The sequence below is a fragment of the Ziziphus jujuba genome, chromosome 12 (genome assembly GCF_031755915.1).
Source record: "Ziziphus jujuba cultivar Dongzao chromosome 12, ASM3175591v1".
NCBI lineage: Eukaryota > Viridiplantae > Streptophyta > Magnoliopsida > Rosales > Rhamnaceae > Ziziphus > Ziziphus jujuba.
The window spans coordinates 14,568,481-14,586,158 of record NC_083390.1 but is presented as its reverse complement, the minus strand read 5'-3'; positions in this window follow the sequence as shown (position 1 = coordinate 14,586,158).

The window sequence follows — 17,678 nt, the reverse complement described above, 5'->3', positions numbered from 1 at the left end:
CAATTTAAAACCTTTAAACTAGTAGGGCTTGACAATTATTTCACATGATTGATATTATTAAACTTACAAATTTTGAATTAGAATATTTAAAATGTAAAATTTTAAACTAGTTATAAAAATTTACATTTTTAGTATTTTTTTAGTTTGAAATTTAATATAATTAAATACTAATCAGGAAGACCCTCATCAACTTTTTTTTTTCTTTTTTTTTAACAAAAAGTAAAGGATATTAAAGTGCAAAATATTAAACATATCTAATATTTTTTACATTAATATATTTTAATTTGAAAATTAATATAGTTCGGTACTAATCTTGAAAGGAAACAGTTAAATGCCATAGTAAAATAGTCAAATAAGGTCTAAATTATAATAAACTAGAAAATTGAAGACCTAAATTGCAGAGTAGGAATGTTGAGAGCTTAGATTGTAAAACCCAAAAAGTTGAAGGCATCAAAGTACAATTAACCATTCTTTTTTTTTTTTTTTTTTTTGGTGTCTATTTTAGAAGTTACTTATTTCTTCTTCTTTAAGTTATAGTTAAATAAGATCCAAATTGCAATAAATTGGAAAATTAAAGGTCTAATTGTTGAGGACTTAAGTTGTAAAATTCTAAAAGTTAAAGATATTAAAGGACAATTAATCCTTATACTTTTTAAAAGTTATTTGTCTTTTTTTTAAGTTATTTAAATATATAAGTGTAAGTTACTTGTCTTTTTTTTTTAAGTTATCTAAATATATAAGTGTAAGTTACTTGTCTCTTCTTTAAGTTATCTAAATATATAACACTTATAATTTTATATAGATTATATGAGTTACTTAAAATTTCACAGTCTAATCATAACTAAAACTAAAATGTTTAGTTATAGTTTTGTGTATTTTATATTTTTATGCACTAGATGTTGCTTATACTTTGTTTTTTTAACATTTACAATAATGTATAATTTTGTGTCTTTTGTATTTTTATATACTAAATGTTGATTATATTTATTTTTTTAATATTTACAATAATTTTTCTTCATTCAATATCTTGAATCTATAACATTTCAGTCATAAATATAAATAGTTTACCAACTGAGTTAATCTCACTTAATATGTTACTTATATATTGTTAAATAGTCTATTTTGTATATATATATATATATAATTTTGATATGGTAAAAATTTAATGAGGAATTTATGAATAGAAACATGTCATATTTACTACTATATAATTAAAAATAAATTTATCTAAATTTAAAAAGTTGATCAATCATTAATAAGAGTTAATAGTGAATCCCACACATATTTATAGGATGTTTTCCTTTATCTAGGTTTTATTTTATAAAAATAAAAAATTTTAAATGATACATCATTGTTTAGATAATGTGGGTTGACATGTAAGACTCATATAGGATTACCTTTAAATTGTTCCTCACAAAATTCTCACATTTTGTGTGTATACAAAAAGTAAAACCTTGATAAATGAATCTTTGTTAAACGAATAATCTTTTTAAATAAATAAAATTATTTAATTCCAACTTGAACCCTTATAGTAAATGAATAAATATGCTAAATGCATAAGATAATAATTTTTTAAAAATCTTTTAGAATCCATTGAATATATAAAATTAATAATTAATTAAATTTGTAAAAAAAATAAATAATATATATAAACATTTATAATATGTAATAAAAATGTGCAATCTAAAGTTTTTAGTTTGTTTTAAAATGTACAAGAAAAAAAAAAGATTTGAAATAAAAATTATTAGTTGATCCACAATTTTTCATGAGTAGAGAGTTAACTAGTTAGCCAACTAAACAGCAGTTTTCTTTACATTTATCAATATTCCTTCCATTTATAAATTATTTTCTATGATAAAATTCTATATATTGATTATTTTTTCTTTATTTGTTGATTAAAGGGTGATAAATTCCGTGATTGTAAATTTGGTCAAGCCCAATTAATCTTTTTTTTATTAATATATATTATATAGTAAGCAAAATTATTTCATAAAAGTATTATAAATTTCTTTTTAAATTAATAAATATGTATTAATCAATAAAATAATAAATTATTCATTTATTAACAAATTAATAACCTTTTTAAATAAATAATTTCTCATAGTCTTATAAATATTTATTACACACATAAAGTCTTGCACTGTCTTCCAAATTGAACTGATGAATCAAGTGTCACTGACATGAGAAACTCACACACACACACACACACACACACACACACACACACACACACACACAAAAAAAAACCAAAATGTATAATGAGAAATAACTCAATTAATAATTTAATTGAAAATGTGACAAACATTCATAGTGATTTTTTGCTCGGTAACCATCAATAGTAATTGCCACATTATTACCATAACTTCCATTATTATTTGAAACATAGTTGTCAAAAGATCAACAACTTGATGCTACAGTTGTCTTGCACACTTTTTATTTTTTTCTGGCTAAGTAGATGTCTTGCACTTATCAATGTTTCGTTATAGATTGTAAATAATTTCAAGGGTTTTTAGTCTACTTATAAATTTTTTTTTTTAATTTTTTTTAAATTTTTTTATGACAATACCAAAGACCTAGACGGCGGAAGACAAACAAATGCGAAGCTTATACAGTATAGTCACGGGCATCGATGTTCACATGTCTCCCAAAAGCCTACTAAAAAATAATAATAGGAAGCCTTAAAAACTGAAAGGCAAATGAGAGTGGCAATATTCACGGGTCAAATTTGATTCTTTGCTTTCAATTTTTATTTTTTTATTTTTTTGAAAGAATGATTGACCCAAATGCCTCTTAAATTTTATCAGTTTTAGCATTTTGGTTTTAAACCTTTTGTTCTTCGCATTTAGTCCCTAGAACTTGAATACGGATTGCACCATAAATAAGGTTATAAATAGATTTGAATTGTTTGAAATTGACTTGTGATCGACTTGAGTTTAGCATGTTCGAATTAGGTTTGCAAAAAAAAATATATATATATATGAAGCAATCTTGAACAAAAATTAAAAACTTAAATATGTGCAAATTGATCTTAAGTAGTTCGTAAATAGTCGAGTTTATATTTATATACATATTTATATATTATATTATTAATTTAATCATGTAGAATAATTATTAATTTAATAATATAAATGCTTATAATATGTAAATAATATAGTTAATAGTTAATTTTATAAAAGTAATTTTAATAAAATAAATGGAATATGTTAAAATAACTTTAATAAAAACAAATGAAATATGTTAATAATTTAATGATGAAAAATTAATAAATTAAATATTTAATTTTTTAAACTATTATCTTAAAACGAGCTGAATCAAATTAAACTCGATTTTTTTATAAACGAACTTATTTAAATAACAAATTTCAAAATTTAATATACTTGAGCTGAGTTTGATCACTTCAAAAATTATGGACCAGAGCTTTAAAATTGTAATATTTTGCTCAATTCGGCTCATTTACACTTTTAACAATGAGAATTTAATTATTTTTGTTAATTGCTGTACTGCAGACACACATAAATGGTACATAAAGGGGCATTGATGGTCATTTTATTATGAAAACTGCTAAGGGAACCAAAATGCAAATTTTACATAATTTAGGAAGCAATCGTGCTAAAATTTAAAAAATGTACATCAACATTTGTCAAAAAAAAAAAAACCTATAAATTAAAAAATATTGAGTGTTGAAACTTAAAAAAGCTGCACAAATAATTATTTAAAATATTTACTAGTAATAAGAAAAATATAATTTCAAAACAAAGTAATAAAAGAATAGAAAACAATATTGAATAAAACTAACTAGAATTGAAAAATATGTACAAAATTTGATTTTTAAAAAAAATTATATTTCTTTATAAAAGCTGTATAAATATTTAAGAAACAAGTACAATATACCTATTCTAAAAGTAAGAGAAATTTTAAAATAATTGTAACTGAAAAAATATAATACAGATACTTAGCTTTTTAAAAATGTTAAAATACATACATTTGATTTTTTATTTTTTTTAATAGCCGGCTACTCAAAAATCCCTCTAAGATGGGAAGAAAAATTTTAGTCTTCATATTTGTTTTATCTTGTTAAGTATAATAACACCAACTATGTCTTAAATATTAATAGAAATCAAACAAATTTCCTTCTATTTTTGTCCATATATATATATATATATTAGTACTATTTTATTTGTCAGTGATAACTTTATAAATTTAAGTTCATTATAATATGGAATTTCTAAGATTTAAATATTATATTCTCTCTCACATTTTAAATTTTATATTTTTTATGCGTTGGTAAATTATATTTTTATATTTTTAAATTGTTTATTTGACTTTTTATACAAATTAATGTCAACGAATTATTTTTTATATTTGTTTTATTATTGATTCGATTTTCCCAATTCTTTATGAAGAAGAATTTATTATATATTTATTTGTAAACATATAATTCTTTATGAAGAAGAATTTACTTTTGTAGTTTTTTTTTTGTTTTTTTTTTTAGTATCAATAGGAACTATTTTTATTATTTTTTTTTACCATCAATTTTAATTTAGATACATATTTTTTGAAATTTTGACATTGTCACCCTTTTAGACTATATAAATTTTGAACTTTGACCTCTTCCATTAATTAAGCCCGCACAATAAAATGACAATCATACCCCTCCACGTACCTTATACATGCGTTTTTCGTCAAGAAATTGATGGAAAATAATTAAGGTTTTTACAGTACAACACGTATTCAAGTTTAAGGGGTTAAGTGGTTAAATGCCAAGAAAAAAAAAAAAAATTAAGGAGCAAGGTGCGAAAAACGCAAAATTTCATCGGGTATTTAGTCCAATCAAAAAAAGAAAAATTAAGACCTTCTTGTTTTTTATTTGGAGATGACCTTTGCTTTCGTATTTGACATGCAAATTTAAAAATCTGCATACACATTCAATGAATTGACCCTCAAAAGCACTACTCTATGTATATATATATATATATATATTATTTATTTTTATTTTAAAAAAAAATTGATATCTTTGCAGTTTATTCTGAAAAACATAATAATATTAATGTGGGTGTCCAAATCATTAATAAACTGATTTTTATTTATTTGTTGTACAACCCATTTGGTTTTTGCATATTAAATCTTTTTTTGTTTTTTTCAATTTTAGAAATATAAATTGTATAGAAAAGTGAATCCTAGAAATAGTCAATTACATTACATAAAAACATGCAGATCTCCTTCTTAACGAATGTGTCCATTTGTTTCCTAGAATTTCAGAATAAGCTGAAGATATCTCTTAACGATCAATTTATGTATATAATATAAATGCATAAAAAATAATAATATTAATAGAATATATACTATAATATAATTGATCTCAAAGCTAAAGGTTTGGCTTTGGGAAGGCCTATACTATAAGTATTATAAGTATTCATGAACTTAGACTTGCTTTTAATTCTTGCTTTAGTTGGGTTCCTAGATCTACAAAAAACGTAGCCTAAGTGGGGATTAGATTCTCGAATTATTGGTAGAACTGATTTTGATTCCATTATGGCAAATTTGCCTCTTAACCCTTTGTATTCTTCAGGATCTTCATTATGATCCTTGAACTTTGTTTTTGTTTTATTATTATTATTATTATTTTGGTGCCTACTGTCTTTTTTCAGTTAGGCCTCCTTTTAATTTCAATGGAATCCATTTCTTAGCCCCAAAAAACAAGAGCTAAAAGTTTGGATTAACTGGCCCTTAACCCTCAGTATTCTTTATTAATTTCCCTCTTGCTGTTGTTTTTTTTTGTTTTTTTTGTTTTTGGGGGTGAAATTTCCCTCTGTTGTCTTTCTCTTGTACCAATATGCAACTTTCATATTCTTCTCTTAAAACTTATTATCTTATTACTATAAAACTGTTGCTTTTGTCAACGTATAGTTTGGAGATTTATGGCTTCCTTTTCCAAGAAAACGTTTGAAAAACGAAGAGGCTTTTTGTCTGGTTTTGAAAAATGCGCATGTTATCTAGAATCTAAATATCCAAACAAGTTGCTTTTTTTTTTTTTTTTTTCGATATTCAAACAACTTGAATATGAATATGAAGGTTTACACACATTTTGGAGTACTCCTATAAATATATAAAAGAAAATTAACCTAAAGGAAAATCCAATATATAAATCCAATGCTGGATTTTCATATTAACATAATTATACATGACATTTATTTTTGCACCATCTCAAATTTTTTTTTTCTATACATATAACCAAAAAAGGTTAATAAGTTTTTGTTAAAAAAAAAATAATAATAGTAATAATCAAAGGGCAGTAAGTTCTTTTATTTATTTTGTAATATATAAAAGAAAAGTCCTTTTAAAAGACAAAAAGAAGAGACAAAACAAAACAACAGAAGAAAAATGACATACAAGAACCAAGAAGTTGAAATAGATGTAAGCAAAAGATTAAGGTCGGACAATTTTTTTTCCTAAGAAAGATTAGGCGTAATCACAATGTATACAAGTTAACATTGACTTTTTGAGTTTTAAATATAATATTTTAAAACTATATAATATCTGTACAATTATTAAAACAAGTAGATAATTAATACATAAATAATATTAAATATTTAAAAAAATTTAAAGTACAGCATGGATCCTAGTTTACAAATAATGATTCTGAATTGTAAAACAAGATGATTCAAATGAATACTCATTAAAAAAAAAAGGTAAAAAAGCGTGCTTGTCGAGAAGGGGGACGGGCCTGAAAGTCAGTGACCCCGTCAGACAATACTCCATTACTCCTTCCAATTTTACCAGATACTTCCCAATTAGCAAGATGAAAGCTCTATAAATGGTTGTGCGAAAAAAATAAATAAATTCTCTTATGCCTGACGTTCAAGTTTAAAATGTTTTACATTATATAAGCTTTTAATTTATAATTTGTTCCATATTAAACCATCAGTTTCCAAATTAATCAGTACAAATTTTAAAATTGAAAAAATTGACTATTTCTTAAAAATCACTTAATTGATTAATGAGAAAACTAATTAATTTTATCAATTTTTAAAGTCTTTAGTAATTGATTTAACATTTGAAAGCCTAATATGAAACAAATTATAAATCAAGTATTTGATGTGAAATGTTTTAAATTTAAATGCCTAATATGCAATCTAATTAAAATATAGGACAATACACTACGATTAAATTTTTTTTTTTTCTATCTCTTTTATAAGCCAAGTACTAAAAATCAAAATCCTCTCTACTTTATCTTTCCTTTTCCTTTCCAAACATTGCCCAGTGTCTCATATATATTAACTTCAAAGCAGTTTTGGATTGCCTCGCCTCAAGGCAACAGTATTTAAATGTATACTCTTTAAAAATTCATTCTAACAATTAGATTGACAAATCATATTACTTAGAGCATCATCAAAGTATCTAGTCAAGAGATAAACAAATGGGACTTGCAGCAATGAGTGAAGGGCAAGAACTATTTTCACAAATAGATTGGAACTGAAACAACAAGCATCCATGGCAATCTAGGTCCTTGACAAATCTGCCATCTAGGGATCTAATGCAGATTCCCTTTCGTTTGTTTTCTTTTTTACTTGCGGTTTTTACTTTTGGTAGTTTAGTGTTTGTCTTCTTAAAAGTGATGGAAGAGGATCATAATAGAGTTCTAGATCTCCATAACTCTTTTCGAAGCCGAAAGGGAAGTCAAATGTAGAGGTGTCCAATAGGATTTTTCATGGGAAGATTCTCATGGCAAAGAGTTTTCATAGGCTTACAATTTCAGAAATTATTGCTCAAACGTGGATGCTGAGGTCTAAAGTCTAAATTGAGAAAATATATGAAAATATATTCAAGTTCTTTTTTAGTAATTTGAAAAACAAAAAGACCATCTTTTGTGGAAGGCCTTGATCGCTAAATGGTGCTCACTTGGTGTTAAAAGAATGGCTGTAGAGTTGATAATTTTTGAGGTATCCATTAATTTCTCCACTTTTGTAGTGCAAGTCCATGGCCTACCCTCAGTTTATTATATAAAGATATAATAAACATATTGGGGGAAAGACTTGAAAATGTCCATAAGGAGATGATTAATTGGAGCTATGTTTTAGCACAGAGACTTTGAGGTTCAAGATGGATATTGATGTGGAAAATTCAATTTCTGCAGGCTTTTTTAAGAACGTACCAATGACACTAAATTTTAAGTTCAATTCAAGTATGAGAGGCTTGAGGAATTCTGTTGTAAATGCGGTTTAATCTTTCATATTATCGGGAAATGTCAGTTTGAGAAGCCAGTTATGATCAGAACTGACAATAGGATTGAGGCTCGGTTATATGGCCCCTAGTTGTAGTCGGAGAACCCAGAAAGTCTTTGTTTTGTCAATCCACCAGAATTGAAAAATGCAAGGACGAGGATGGTTAGAGAAAAGATTCAATTTGAAGCTAATTGTGGAGTAATTACCAAGAAAATTTCTCTTGACGAGACACTCTATGATAGACTAGTGGCGTTGGAGGAGAAGAGGCAGGGAGCTAGCAAGAGTAGGTCTGTAAAGTTGGAGAAAGAATTTAGAGTAGGTAAGGCCATATGCCTAAAGCTTGAAGCTCTAAGTCTTACCCTCAAAAGCTTTGATTTGATCATTGATGCAAAATTGCAATGGATAGTCTGGCAAAGAGTTGAAAGCAACAATTTTGATCTATTAATCCTTGTCCTATGGGCTTTAATTATTTCATCTTATATCTCAACTTCACAGACTTGTGAGAGATGAGACATTAGCCTAGTGGACCAAAGTATACTTAAACACTTTGGTTTAGGTTCAGTTACTATTGAAAGGGCTTCAAGTACGAAAGCAAGTCATATTAGAGAAATTAGGCCTTATCTAGCCAATAAAAGGTCAGCTCCTATTGAGTTGATTGGGTCATCAAAAAGAAGTATTTTAGAAGCAGATGAGGAATCTCAAGAGTAGAGTTCAAAGGAAGAGACTTCTTTAGCCTAACTCAAAAGGCATGTGAGTATATGGTCAGAGTAGGTGGCCAAGATTAATATTTCTGATCTCTAAATTAGGAAGGAGCCAAGTGTAATGATACTTCAAAAACACATAGAAACAGCTCAAACCCTTAAAGTCGAAACAAAGAGGCAAGGCAAACTTGATCGTGAAAAAGAGAAGCGAGGTAACCAGCCCAAAAGGAATGGACTAAGGATGGGGCGGAGACGTCCTCGAGACACCAATTGGATTTTTAGTAGTCCAAGAAGGAGGCCTCATCATACCTTTCAAGCATCCTTGACTAATTTGTCTGAGAATTATAGAGGTCTTTGACGGCTAAAAGTTCTAAATGTCTAAAAAAAATATGATGAGAAAGTATAAACTGAATCGTGTCTTCCTTTGTGAGACTAAAGGAGGGAGAAAGCAATTAGAAAGAGTCTATAGGAGCCTTGGTATTTTCAATATGGAGATTGTGGAGGCCAATGGCTCTATGGGTGGATTATGTTTGATACGGGTAGAATATGTCAACTTAGAAATTACATGGAGATCAAAGAAGATTATTTGTGAAAACATTATTGGAGAGGACTTGGAGACCTCTTAGAGTTTGTTTATTTGTCATAAGACTCCTTATCTCGAAGAAAAAAAGGACTTTTGAGAGAATTGTGGACAAATTGTAGCTATTAATAAGGATTCTTAGCTTATCTACGGCGATTTCAATGAGATTTTAGACAAAACAATGAAAAAAAATGTCAAAATATATGGGAAAGGAGGCTGCTTTTGAAGGATTTTATGGATTTTGTGGGATGAGTTGACTTGGGATTTTATGGAGGAAGGTTTATCTAGGTTATTGGTCAAAAAGGCTAAGCAGCTATTAAAGAAAGGTTAGATCGAGCCATTGTAAATGAATATTGGATGGAAGTGAACTCCCTTGCCACTACGGAACACCTTAACTTTGAGGAGTCGGATTATTACCTGATTGTAATTCACTCTGAAGGAGTTGAGAATAGATGTAATAGGCCTTTTAGATTTTTTAAAGCTTGGATCTCTAATCAGACAAGCCATAAAGTGGTGAAGAAGTCTAGAATGAGAAGTGGAAGCCATGTATGAGATGTCACAAGTAAAAGAGGAGTTTGAGGAATACTTCCAGGGCCCTTCAGAGATGGAACAAAAAATATTTTGGGTATGCACATCTTCGTATTAAATCTCTTGAGGAGGAGATAAATGAAGCTCAACAATAAGGAGACAACTTCAAAAAAAAATTAGTGCTAAAAGATTTGATAATTCAAAGATCACGTTGGGAATCCATAGTGCGACAGAAATGTAAAGACATATGGCTGAAAGAAGGTGATAAAAATTTAATGTTTTTTTCACATGCTACAGACTTAGAAGAAATTCAACCATTAGGTGACCATTTTATTTTAGAAGCAGATAATGTTGCCTTTGTTAGAATCCATCAGCCAACGAGATTAAAGAAATGGTCTAGAGTCTACACCCATTAAAAAGCCCGATTCTAAATGGCTTTTCTAGAATTTTCTTTAAAAAGAACATAGTAAAGGAGAGAGTGATTAGCTTCATTCAGGAATGTTTTAGGACTTTAAATATTCCTTTGAGTGTTAACTCAACTTTAATTATTTTTACTCCAAAAAAAAAAAGACCCACTAAATTTTAATCACTGTAGGACAATAAGCCTTTGTAATTTTACATATAAGATTGTTTCAAAAATTTTGTTGGGAAGGTTTCGTAACTTGTTGAAAAGGATAATTTTCTCCAATTAAAGGGCTTTTGTTTAGGGCTACTAGATTGCTGAATATATGGTGGTGGCTTAAGAAGTCATGAATAAAATTAAGTCTCATAAAAGGAAGAAATGCCTTATGATGATGAAGATTGACCTAAGGAAAACTTACGATAGAGTTGAATAGGAATTCGAATAGGGTTTGAAATCCTAGGACTTCTCTGAAGAGTTCCGAAGGATAACCCATAGTTGTGTTTGTTTGGTGCACTACTCGCTCCTTTTTAATGGGGAAATTTATGGATTGTTTACACTGGATAAATGGTTGAAGCAATGAGACCCTTTATTGCTTCTCTATTATGGGTTCTTAATTAGGTTACTCAAAATGAATGAAGAAAAAAGAAAAATTTACGAAATCAAAATCTCTAAAAACACTCTAGTTGTAACTCATCTAATGTATGCAGATGACTTGCTTATAATGTGTAAGGCAAATCCGCAAGAGGAAAAGGTAATGGATGAATGTTCGAAGAAATACTATGAGTGGTATGGCTAACAGGCCCATGCAGACAAGTCAAATATCTTTTTCTCAAAGAATATGAGCAGACGGGACAAGAGAACCATTAAGGGAATTCTAGGTTTTAGGAAGAAGGGTCCAAATTCGGTTTACTTGGGAAACTCTTTGATACTTGGATAGAACAAATTGAAGGAGTTCATTGAACTTAAAGAACGTGTTTGATACAGATTGGAGGGATGGAATAAGCAGGTACTTTCAAAAGCAGGCAAAGTTACTCTGTTCAAATTAATAGTCCAAGCATTACCCATTTATTCAATAGTAACCTTTAAAGTCCCTAGAGGAGTTTGCGATGAGTTAGATGCTGTGGCAAGGAAATTTTCATGTGAAGTTAAACCAAATTCAACTGGGTTCCTAGCTCTCAAAGCTTGGAATGACATCTGTAAGCCCAAAGAGTTTGGAGGTTCAGATACATTAATTTGTCCTTTCTAGTAAAACTTACCTGGAATTTAGCTTTTGGTAAGGATAAATTTTGGATAAGAATTTTTACTGCCAAATATCTAAAAGGAGACTCCTTTTTTAAATGTAAGCTGAAACGAGAAGCTTTTTAGATATAGTAAGGAATTTAAAGTGCTAGATACATTATTAAGAGTGGATTGTGTTTTAAAATAGGCAATAAAGCTACCATTAATATTTGGAGCAATTCTTGGCTTCCGGGACTACCTAATAAAAGCCTGATGGCCAAAGATGGAGTTGTTTTAAGTGATTAGAAAAGAGTTTACAAATTTTGGGATCCTGATTCTAACTTTTGGAATGAAAATCTCATTAGATCTTTTTACGATGAATACTCAACTAATGCTATCTTAAATTTAGAATGATCGATGATTTCGTATCAGGATAAACTTCTTTGGATCGATCTTTATGAGTAGTTGTTTCAATTTGAAGTTTAGGAATTATCCTCCTTCGGGAAATTCTAATTGTTAGAAAAAGCCATGGCAGCTTAAAATTCATGAAAGACTTAAACTTTTCTTATGGAAGATACTCTCAAATATAATTCCTTCTAAGGAGTTGTCGACTGCCAGACTTAGAGGTGAAGGTCTATCCTACGATTTATGTGGAGTTGAAGTAGATTAAGCTTTTCATGTGTTTAAGAATTTCCAAAGGGTTAGAATATTGGCCTTTGCCAGCAAATGGGGTTGTAAGATTGACCTGTGAAATGTTAATTCCGTTCAAGATATGGTGGAGTTTTGCATTGAGCCAAAAGCAAATAATTATTTTAGTGGGATGGACAAATAGCTTATCACTATATTTTTACCGTCATTGTTCTATGCTAACTGGACTCTCTAAAATGAGATTCGCTTTCAAAGAGCTAGATCCATTCACAAAGTTATGGTAAAGTTTGAAAACCTAGTTGATGAATCCTATGAAATGTCCTGTTCAATACAGATCTTTCAAGGTTTCCAAGAAAGGTGGTCCGCATCAGCTAAAGGCAATGGAAACTAAATGCTGATGTGGCTTTTTTAAATAGAAAGGATAGAATAGCGTTTGTGGTCAATGATAGTAATGGAAATATTTGCTTTCTAGTTTCGAGATCTATTCAATGTGACTCTACTTATGAAGCAGAGTTCTAAGCAATTATATGGGCTTTGATGTGCGCAGAAGACAAAGGTTAAGACTGCATTGAATGGTCCTTAGATATTGCTTTGGTAGTGAAGAAAATCACAGACCAAACAGCTTCGTTTTAGTTGGTTCATCTGTTATAAGATGTTGGAAATTCGAGTAAGGTTCCAAAGATTTAATTGCTTTATCAAGTGGAATACTAGATTTGCCAACGGTCTAGTTGATTTACCTACGAAGAAAGCCTTTTTTGGCTCTGCATTTTTTTATTTAAATAATTATAATTTAGATGACTTGCCAGTGATATATTAAACATTTGTGCTCTATGTAGTCTGGGCATGGGTTTTAGTTTGTAGCCCTCCTTCCTGGAGGCTTTTTTGTGCTTAATGCAAGGTACTATTCACCAAAAAAATAATCAAGAGATAAAGATCTATTAATTAAACCATTATCCAAGCAAATTATATTACATTTCTTTAATTTTTTTTTTGTTTTTAAAAAATATAATACATTTTAACCATATATGATATTACTTGGACTTAATTATATATACAATAATTTAATAGGAGTTCAATTAACCTCTGGTACTAAATCCACAAACTTTTAATTAATAAATTATTATTTAATAGAACATGATAAAACGTGAATATTGAAATATTATCCAAATGGTTCATCCATCCTTCCATTTGATTCTTTAATTTATTTATTTTCACCTAACAAGAAAACATTAGATATATATATATTTTTTTTGGGATAACTTTAAAATCTGCTTCAGTTTTTTTAGAAGAGTTTCATAAAAAGCTATATATATATATATATATCATATATATCACTGATTTTAGTTTTAAAATTTTTTGGAGATCTATAATTTTTTGAGAATGCTACACTTTTGAACATTATAAATTTAAAATATTGTTACTAATGTGGCATTTGCTTATGTGTTAATTTATTTTTTCATTTTGAAAGAAGATTATATTCTTAATCAGTATTGTTTTTAATTTTTTGTTGAGTTATACTATTTAAAAAACTTTTTAAAAGTAAATAGTAACCCTCATACTGTATTTGTTTTTTTTTTATCACATTAGCTTCACAGAATTCTTGAACAATTTCATTAAAGATTTTTTGTTATTTTTTTAATGGACTATCTACGCATATATTTCTAATGTACCAAAAATAAAAAAATTAGCAATCCCTAGAATTATCAAAAGTGAAGTTCTAGTTGCATTACCAAACAAACTTTACAAAATTTATATTTTTACCCCTATTTAAAATTACTATTAAGAATATTTATTAATTAAATATATTTATGTTCAGAGTTGATTGAACGTTTCAAATATATTCGAAAATATGTAATTAAACACTTTAAATATGTTTAAAAGTATGAGATTAAGCTTTTTTAAATATAAATATCTCAGTGTTTATAAGTATGCGATTAAATATCTTAAATGTATTCAGAAATATGCGATTAAACGTTTTCAAACATGAACATCTCAAATATATTCAGAAATATATAATTTAATATATCAAATTTGTACAAAACTATATGATCGAGCATCTTTAGAGACATTTATAATTTTGAAACCGAACACTCCAACGAATATATCTTTACGTTGCCTAAAAATGTTCTAACTGGAAAGAAAATTTGTGGAATTTCCATGACTGTCAATTTCATCCTAAAGCGTTATAAAAAAGTTTTCGTGAAATGATGTTTGATTTGTAAGCAATTTGTGAAAAAAAAAAAAGAATATTTTTTGACTTAGTTAAGATTCTATGAATTATGAGTATTTTAGATATTAAAAATATGGTATAAAATTATTTTATATTTTTTATATATTTAAATGGTAGTGTATAAAAAACGGTATTGTAAATATTTCTTTTAGAATTGTGAAAAAAAAACTTATCTTATTAAAAATGCTCTAGGCTACTTTTGAACATTAAACATGAGAAATATTATTTCCAAAACCATGCCAAACATTATCTATGTGTGTATTAAATTTAAGAATAATACTAAAAATATCAAGCAGTTTACCAAAATATTTATTAAGAACAATATTACATACACTATCTAATTTATTAATATATTTATAAAAAGTGTAGCTTGAAAAATATGATGGGTGATTCCATTCACACTACAAATTTTGATACTCACTATATTGTACATATGCTAATTTTTATTTTTATTTTTACAAGTTACACCAATCATTTATACCTGATTTATTCTTAAATATAATTAAATACATACACCATATTTTCGTACTTCTAATTCCCTTTTAAATTAAATCCATACATTACATTTAGCTTTAATTCCCAAATCCCTTTCATCTTTAATAAACCCTGATTTTTATTTTTATTTTATGTGTAAGAGCAAAAAATGTATGAATTTATCATGACGTTCACTCATCGTATATGAATTTATCATGATGTTCACTCATCAGCTTGTTTTTCATTCATCACCAGTCAATTTCCTTGTGTTTTCTACTTGTCCTTTTTTTTTTTTTTTTCCTTCTTCTTTCTCTATTTTTCTACAACAACAGTAATAAATTAAAATGGGAGAAAGCTGTTTAACTGAGTTCTGTATTCTCTAATTTCAATAATTTCTTTCAAATTAGTTCATTTACAAAATGTATTTCTTTCTTTACTTTTACTTTTTATTTTTTATTTTTTATTTTAGTTTGGTATATGTAATCTGATGGATATGCTTTCATCCGAAATACAATAATTCAAATATAATTGCATAGTTCGATATATGTAAAATAGGTGTATACAAGTCATCCATGTTATGTATATTGGACGACTTCAGTTTGTCCGAATTATATAACCTGAATATTCAAGTTATGTGTACCAAATAACTTCATATGTCCTTATGTTTTCATCCAGATTATATAATCTGGATATAATTGAAGTAATTCAGTATACATAATTTGGATATGTTTAATTTATCTGTGTTAGGTATATTTGACGACATCACAAATAATTTAAACAATGATATTTTACAATTATAGAATCCAAATGTGATCAAACCATTTGAGATGTGAAAACAATTGGTTGTAAGAGTAGATAGAAAAAAATTAAACAAAAATAAAAAGAAAAAGATTAAAAAAAATATGAAAAGAAAGGAAATAAATAATAAAAGAAGGCTAAATACTTATAATTTTAGGATTGAAAAGAATGATTTGTCAATTATTTTTTTCAATTTTTTTCTCTTGATCGCTAAACTTCATTATCTTCATTTTTAAGATTTTTTTTAGAATTCTATTATAGTGTATGTAGCAATTTATTTTTATTTAGTTTATGTACTCAAAGGTATTTGTGAACTTTTAATGAAGAATATTTTTGAAAATTTAAAAGTAATTAAATATATTATTGGTGTTAAAATTTATAATGTAAATAGAATTAAAAATAAATGGATAAGTTAACTTTTAGAATGATAAACATTACCAAAGACACACTGTTAAATAATAATACATATAATCTCAATAGTAAGTTGAATTGTACCCCTAATATTATTATTCTATTAAATATACATGTAGCACTATTTATTTTCTTTCAACATTATTGTAATTTTATTGATTTATTTTTAATTATATTTATTCATTTAAAAATTTATTTATTCATAATTAATTAAATTATATGACTATTTCAATAAATAATATAATGACATACGTAGAAAACTTTATTGGAACGCCTGTATTAAACTCAATCCAAAAATTATAAAAAAAGAAAGAAAGAAAGTTGTTTTTTTGGTAAATAAAGAAAGAAAGTTGTTGAACAAGTTATTTAATATCATTTAGCTTTGACAACAATTTTTTTTTTTTTAAATAAGGCAAGTAGAAGAGATAATCAGCTGCCACGTGTAGATATTATCCACTACAGCTTTGCAAAATGGTTCAGCTATATAACGTGTACTAATAGCAACCGTAGGACCATCATCAAGCACAACAAAAAAGCATCGTTCCTTGGCAATCCACGGTCGGACGAACCTGAAGGGTCAACGTAATTGGAAACTAAGTGGGGCCTCGAAATTCGTGAAATAAGTAGAGTCCCGGAGAGAGGCATATATACTGACCCTCCCTTAAAGAAACGCGACAGATAGAGATCCAAAGTTATTTAATGCTACGGAGCCACCTTGTCAGAGACCCTATACGTAAAAACCTCCAACCCCTCATTAATTTTTTCTTTCCCCACCTTTTTTATTAATTATTATTATATTTTTTTCACTTTTAAAAAAATAGTTTATTTATTTTTGACAAAAGTGAGAAAATCCAGTGTTACTAGGATGTATGATGGACCTTCCCAGTTTTTGTGCTGCTTACTCTTTGATTTTTTATCAAACACATCTTGTGTGGAATTTAAGTTTCTGATTTGAACAAAAATGTACACATGTGATTTATGGTATTATTATTACAGCCTTTCCTTCGTTACCCGGTCCAAATGTTGTTTATATTATATATATATATATATTTTTTTTTTCTTCACCAAGTCCAAAATCTGACAAGAAAATGCCAAATGCAAATTTTCACAAGGTTTCAGAGAAAATACCCATTGGTCCCTACATACACTAATACAGAAAACCCCCATTTTCTAATTGTTGGGTCACTCTCTTTGTTTCTGCAAATTGTTAAAATGAGAAATCCCGCACTTTTTTTTTTTTTTTTTGGATGAATATGAGAAACCCCACATTCTATGAGATAGCAGAATCTTTCTGCATGTTTGACTCTTTTGCTTCCCACACAAACCCATTTTAATTTTGTTCACCTAATTGGTTTCTCAATTGCTGTAAGAAAAATACCCTTTTTGACTTGGCAAAGAGCCTTTCAAGTTTGTTCTTGTAATCTTGTAAAATGAGGGATATTTACTGAGAATTTCAGGTTCAAGA